A 6,935-nucleotide genomic window follows, 5' to 3' on the forward strand; every position below is an offset into this window, starting at 1 on the left:
AAGGGAGATGTTTTTCCTGTTTTTGTAATGATGTAAGTAAATCTTCAATATTATTTATTTGCTTGGTTATATTAGGAGCGTTTCTGAGTGAGGGGGAGAGGAGTCATCATCCAGGTAAAGTGACGTGGATCAGTGGATACACTTGTCTCCCCTTTAAAGGAGACGATCCAAGTCATCCTTAAATGTTAGCGCTTTCAAATACACAAACATTTTTAAAGGACAAAAATGAACATCCAACTTTGACTGTAATACAAAATAAATCTTTGCATGTGTGTTTTCAAACTCTCAGATGGGCAGTATATCAGTCTTGGACTGTCTAACCTCCCGGAGCAGCACTGAATGACCACCGCACGAGCATGTTCCTGCAACATTCAGCATCTGATCCTTCATCTGTGTGCTTCTGCTTTTGGTAAGTAGAGTTACCCAACTCCAGTAACTCTAAACACATGCCATCCATTTCTAACGGCCTGGTTACTTCCTGTCAGTTACTTTAGAAACCATGTGGTCACCTGACCTAACACTGTTTCTTCTTCTTCCCCTTAATGTTGAAGTGTCAAATGTCAAACAGCTGGAGAGGAAACTACACCAGTGTACTGGGATGTTTCAGCAACACGTGCCAGATGCTGTTCCTTCATGGTGACATCACCAGAGACAGTCCCGCCCACCTCAGGACCCATTGATTATGATGATCTGATCCATCAAACCCCCAGCAGGTGAACTTTATTCATGACATAACACCGCAACAATGTAAAAAATTAAACAGCAACAGTCTAAATGTAAAGTGCATTCTAAAGTCCTCTTCAATAAATTGTATGCAAAGAGTCATTCAGGTCACTACAGAACCCAGAGTCTTCATCATTAAATCTCTGGTTGCTTCATTTTTTCTATCCTATATCAGATATTTTAAAGGTTAGCTTAGGTAAAGTTCCATTCTCATGGTGAGGCAAAGTGCTTTATGTGTGTGTGTGCGCGTGTCATGAACGGCTATAAAAGGCCTATAATTAAAGAACAAAGCGGGGTTTGAGTTCGAGTTGCGGCAGACTGTCACTACTTGTAAATGGAACGCAGCCTTCCTACGGCGGACAGCTAATAACAGGAATCGGACGCGGTCCAGCCAAGTCCACAGCAACCACCATAGCAACCGCCTAGCATGACCTTAAAAACATATTCTGTCTTCATAACTATCAAAATCGTGAAATGATTTGCAAAGTGTGAAAGTGTTACAGCTGCAGAGAGCTATGGCGGTATCTATGGAAGCTGTTTACATAGCTAATAATATACGATGTAACCATGGAGACAGTCAGTCACTTGAGCTAGCGGTGCATGTTTACTACAGTGAATAAGGTGATTGAGTGCACAGCGTCCACACTCTGCAGGGGGTAAAGACATTACTTCAATATTGTTTTATATTGATATATATTAGCCTTCTGTTGACCATCACCTCAGGTTCACCATTACAGTTTCAGATTACAGATGCACACTGTCTAAACACATTCAAAAACTCATGTCTCAGAAATAAGCACAGCTGTTCATGTTTGTCATTAGAGTTTTATTTGTAAGAAAATTATGAACTTCATATTGTGCATTAAATAAAAGAACATTTCACAACTCTGAGTCAACAGAAACAGGTAACAGAAATGTCTCTAATGTGTACAGTGTAGTGTAAGCATTAAAAGATCATAAAGGAAAAACTAACATTTATGTGAAACTAATTGTAATAAAAAATGAGCAGGTGCTTTATAGATTTAAAAGAAAGAATCTGAAAACAACACTTTTTTGGTCTAAGTGATCAAAGTAGAAAACAGAACTGATGTTCAAGAACAAACCGTAGCTGCACTAATATTACACATCTCGATCGTTGTACTGAACAGACATGTTGCTTTTAAAACCACATGCAGTGTGTGACCATGACTGTTCACTGAGACCATGAACGCCACTTCGCTGAAGCATTCTTCTTCTTCTTCTTGCCATTAAATTGGAAGCAGAAGCAGCACGAGCTGATTTGATCTACTGAAAGGAAAAAGCAGAACATCTGAGTTGAAACCAGTCAGCTGAAATCATTAAGACAGGAACAAATTCAATGCAGTGTCTCAAGTGGCTTAGCCTGTTACAACTGTTGATACAAGCTAAATACGGTTAACACACAGTGTCAGGGAGCTCCAGTGTGGGAACTAGTGGCTTTAGGTTTGTAGTCATTTAACTTTCATCCATTCATTCATTTAATTCAGGAGGAAGAAATGCCAGGTTGGTGCAGGCTGGTTACATGCATTTGGTCCCATGCTGTCTTTAATTAAACGACTTGGTTCATTTTATGGCTGGGCTGTATGTGGGGTTATATCATGTTATTTGGGCAGGAGTACCTGTCCCCTGTTAGACTTAGAAAGTTTCTCCATAAGTAGAGTTTCTAACTCTTCTAGCACATCTGTGGCTGACAGCTTTTTGGTGGCTCTTTTTACCCCACACTGGTTGTGAGTGTGTAAATAGCCCCACTAGTTATTTTGGGTTGCAGTTAACTAGGGAGGAAGGGGTGGGTATGCCATGATTAGGTGAATAACAATTATATGTGATACATAAATTTCACAATGCATGCATATATCTCTATCAATTAAACCTGGCCTGAGGGCTGCCATTTTTTACATTCAGTTATTTCTCTTAGAAATGTTGGAACTAAATAATGAATGTGTTACAGTTAAAGTGAAACACTGGTCAGTGTAAATGGCTCATTGGGACACAGAAACCTTTAAATTAAACCTGATATCTAGTGTCAAACAATATCAAAGCTGTAAAAGATGTTTACATTCAGAATTTATAAAACTATGATTGTAAATAAATTCAAACAAGTGAGCTTTTCTCTTTGTGCTGAATATCAACACTGTGGTTTCTTAGACTGTAAGCTTTACTTTAGTGCAACCAGTTGCAGAAGCTGCCACTCCAAATGTCTTTTGATAACAAGAAAAAAATACCTTTTCAGTACACGGCCTGAAGTTCTTCTCCGACATCTTCTGCAATCGGCTTTGTCTGCTGGTTTGAAGACAATAAACCACAAAAAAGATGATTTAGTCACTTTGTCTGCGTCATGCAGCTCGAATGTGTCGTGTAACAATGTTGAATAGCCGTCGTTATCCCTCTGCTTTGAGCCTTTTATCAAAAGTTACAGCTAACTTCATGAAGTTGTACAAAAAGGCTTCATTTCGCCGAGACAGTGCGTTTCTGACTATTACATGCATTTGAATGGAGTTCTTGCACGAAACAAAGTATAAGTTTTCATTATGTGAATAACTTGTATTTTACACTGACCCTGGGTCAGTATCAACTTCATGAAGACAGCTGTAACTTTTGATAGAGGACTCACACACACACATATTTATGGCTTTGCCTTATAGAATTCAGCATCTCCGTGCTGAGGAAATAGGTTTTGCAGCTGTTTGAGCTAAGATTTTCAAGTTATTCACAAATTGAAAACCTATACTTTGTGTCGGTCGAGTTCTCCATTCAAATACGTGTAATAGCGAGAAACGCACTAACGTGGTGAAATAAAGCGTTTTTCCATAAACTTCATAAAGACAGCTGTAAATTTTGAGAGAAGACTCACACACACATTGGGGGGATATTGAAGTCTATAAGATAAAGCCATGAATATCTTTGTCTGAGTCTTCTATCAAAAGTTACAGCAAGCTCTATGAAGTTGATGAGAAACGCTTTACTTCGCCAAGACAGTGCGTTTCTCACTGTTACATGCATTTGAATTTAGTTCTTGCCCGACACAAAGTATAGGTTTTAATTTGTGAATAACTTGAAAATCTTAGCTCAAACAGCTGCAAAACCTATTTCCTGAGCACTGAGATGCTGAATTCTATAAGGCAAAGCCATAAATATGTGTGTGTGATTCTTCTATCAACAGTTACAGCTGTCTTCTTGAAGTTGATACTGACCCAGGGTCAGTGTAAAATACAATCCTAGCTGTGTGAACAAAGCTTGGCTCCTTTAATCCTGCATGACAAACCTCAGGATGCAGGTTATTATTACTCTTTCCTGCTGGCACACCTGAGAGTCAGCTAGAAACTTACAGTGACGTGGACATCATGCAAAGACTGCCAGACTCTGTAATACTGTGAATGATCAGTGACTCAAGTTAACACTAAACTTTAAACAGTACCTCTGTGTCTCTGTGTGCTGAACATTTAGGATTGAGTCTGCATTGACTTTATTTATTGAGACTTTAATGTGCTAAAAGCAGGTTGAAGACAGCTCAGAAACATTTGAAGATTAAAATTTAGCATTATGGCTGCTGGTGGTTTGTAAAGCCTATACTCAGCTGTAGTTTTTGTTACTAATTTATGTTTGTTGTTGTTTAACACAGATTTCAGAAGAGCAAATATGCTTAATAGTTTAACTAGATTTCATTTGTCAGTGTGGGACTGCTGAGTCACCTGAAGAACTCATTTCATTCATTCTCCACATGATGTTCATATACAGAAATGTTTCACAGGAACTGGTTCCTCCCAGACTGTGAACTAGTGTGTTTCCATAGATTATCTCTGTATGAATGTACTTTTAAATGAAGGCAAGTGTTTGTCCTTTTTTGTTCCTCAGTTACAGTACGTGATATCTTGATATCAGGCGGTCAACACTGGGGGAAGACAAGAAGCAGACGTACTTCCAAGAGGGAGCTGCAGTGAGGACACAGCCAGGTCACTGAGGTCAGAGGTCAGAATCTGAAACAGCTCAGGTTTATATTTTAGGGGTTATAAAAAATCAAAATGTATTTATGAAGAAACCTTTAAATAATAGTCATAATTATGATTATTATAAGAAATATCAAACATTTAAGTGGATTTTCTGTTACACATATTGTATTAGCCCTGCAATAAACTGGCAGCCTGTCTTTGTCCTGTATCAGCTGGGATAGGCTTCATCCTCCCGCAACCCTGAATTGGATACATTGTATTCCAATTATGTAATCTGATCATTTACAAACTCAAGGTATCTAATCAAAATGTAAGTAATAATTATAAAATGGGAAAGCAGAAATAAGTGTGACATAAATGTAAATGTGTTAGCTGACATAGAGGACAGCTACATGTAGTCTGAAAAACCTTTGTTGTCAAGTTTGCAGGTATATCAGCACGAGACATTCTTACATAGAAGAGTCTGTTAAAGTCTCTAACTCAGCGAAGCATTATTGGTCCCGTCTGTTTGGATAAATATAGTAAGTTGATGTTTGTCCATTTATTGACACATTTTCTTAAGTGCTTATCCAGTTCAGGATCACAGTGGAGCTGCAGCTGGATATGTTCATTAAATAAACCTTACAAAAGTTAACAATAAACCTGCATCCATGTACGTTGTTGTCCACAGGATAAGAAAATCAAACTGGAACACTGTGGAACATGTTAATAAATGTTTGTGTGTTTATGCCTGTGTCTTTCACAGGAGGCGCTGGAAGGTTTCCCTAATAGTTCCTGGTGAATCAAAGCAGAACCATAAAGGTTGCTGGATTGCATGATGGCCTTACCCCTGAGCAGTCATCCTGTTAAAGGAGGAACCAGTTAGAAGCTGTTTTCAAAGTAGCTGAGCAGATTTCATCTCAAGTAAGCGATTAACTGTTTGTTCATCTGTTCTGCCACTTAAAGAGCATTTAAGGACGTCTTTTGAGTGTCCAGCTGAATTAATTCTACTGGCTCTCATGGTCATTTGTTATTATAGACATATTTTTCATGTTCATCCAGCTATTTAGTAAATTCTATCTATTTAGTAATATCCGTCAGCTATAAAATGTAATATAAATATAAAAAATATCTAAATATCTCCTGCACTTTATATTTTAATGATGTAAGTCTGTTATCGTGTTACATTAGCATTCCTCACATATCAATGAGATGCTGTACAGTACAATCCTACTGACGCAGCAGAGGGATAACGACGGCTATTCAACATCGTTACACGACACATTCGAGCTGCATGACACAGACAAAGTGACTAAATCATCTTTTTTATGGTTTATTGTCTTCAAACCAGCAGACAAAGCCGATTGCAGAAGATTTCGGAGAAGAACTTCAGGCCGTGTACTGAAAAGGTATTTTTTTCTTGTTATCAAAAGACATTTGGAGTGGCAGCTTCTGCAACTGGTTGCACTAAAGTAAAGCTTACAGTCTAAGAAACCACAGTGTTGATATTCAGCACAAAGAGAAAAGCTCACTTGTTTGAATTTATTTACAATCATAGTTTTATAAATTCTGAATGTAAACATCTTTTACAGCTTTGATATTGTTTGACACTAGATATCAGGTTCAATTTAAAGGTTTCTGTGTCCCAATGAGCCATTTACACTGACCAGTGTTTCACTTTAACTGTAACACATTCATTATTTAGTTCCAACATTTCTAAGAGAAATAACTGAATGTAAAAAATGGCAGCCCTCAGGCCAGGTTTAATTGATAGAGATATATGCATGCATTGTGAAATTTATGTATCACATATAATTGTTATTCACCTAATCATGGCATACCCACCCCTTCCTCCCTAGTTAACTGCAACCCAAAATAACTAGTGGGGCTATTTACACACTCACAACCAGTGTGGGGTAAAAAGAGCCACCAAAAAGCTGTCAGCCACAGATGTGCTAGAAGAGTTAGAAACTCTACTTATGGAGAAACTTTCTAAGTCTAACAGGGGACAGGTACTCCTGCCCAAATAACATGATATAACCCCACATACAGCCCAGCCATAAAATGAACCAAGTCGTTTAATTAAAGACAGCATGGGACCAAATGCATGTAACCAGCCTGCACCAACCTGGCATTTCTTCCTCCTGAATTAAATGAATGAATGGATGAAAGTTAAATGACTACAAACCTAAAGCCACTAGTTCCCACACTGGAGCTCCCTGACACTGTGTGTTAACCGTATTTAGCTTGTATCAACAGTTGTAACAG

The 6,935-nt window shown here is 38.2% G+C and overlaps 1 long non-coding RNA gene across 1 annotated transcript; it reads left to right on the top strand.

Annotated features, from left to right (window-relative positions):
- The first annotated feature begins 567 nt into the window (after positions 1–567).
- Positions 568–5,585, top strand: LOC308399033. Its single transcript, XR_013972063.1, has 3 exons — positions 568–713; positions 4,594–4,700; positions 5,434–5,585. It is a non-coding gene; the product is annotated as an uncharacterized lncRNA (long non-coding RNA).
- Positions 5,586–6,935: the final 1,350 nt, after the last annotated feature.

The sequence above is a fragment of the Rhamphochromis sp. 'chilingali' genome (genome assembly GCF_963969265.1).
Source record: "Rhamphochromis sp. 'chilingali' genome assembly, chromosome: 6".
NCBI lineage: Eukaryota > Metazoa > Chordata > Actinopteri > Cichliformes > Cichlidae > Rhamphochromis > Rhamphochromis sp. 'chilingali'.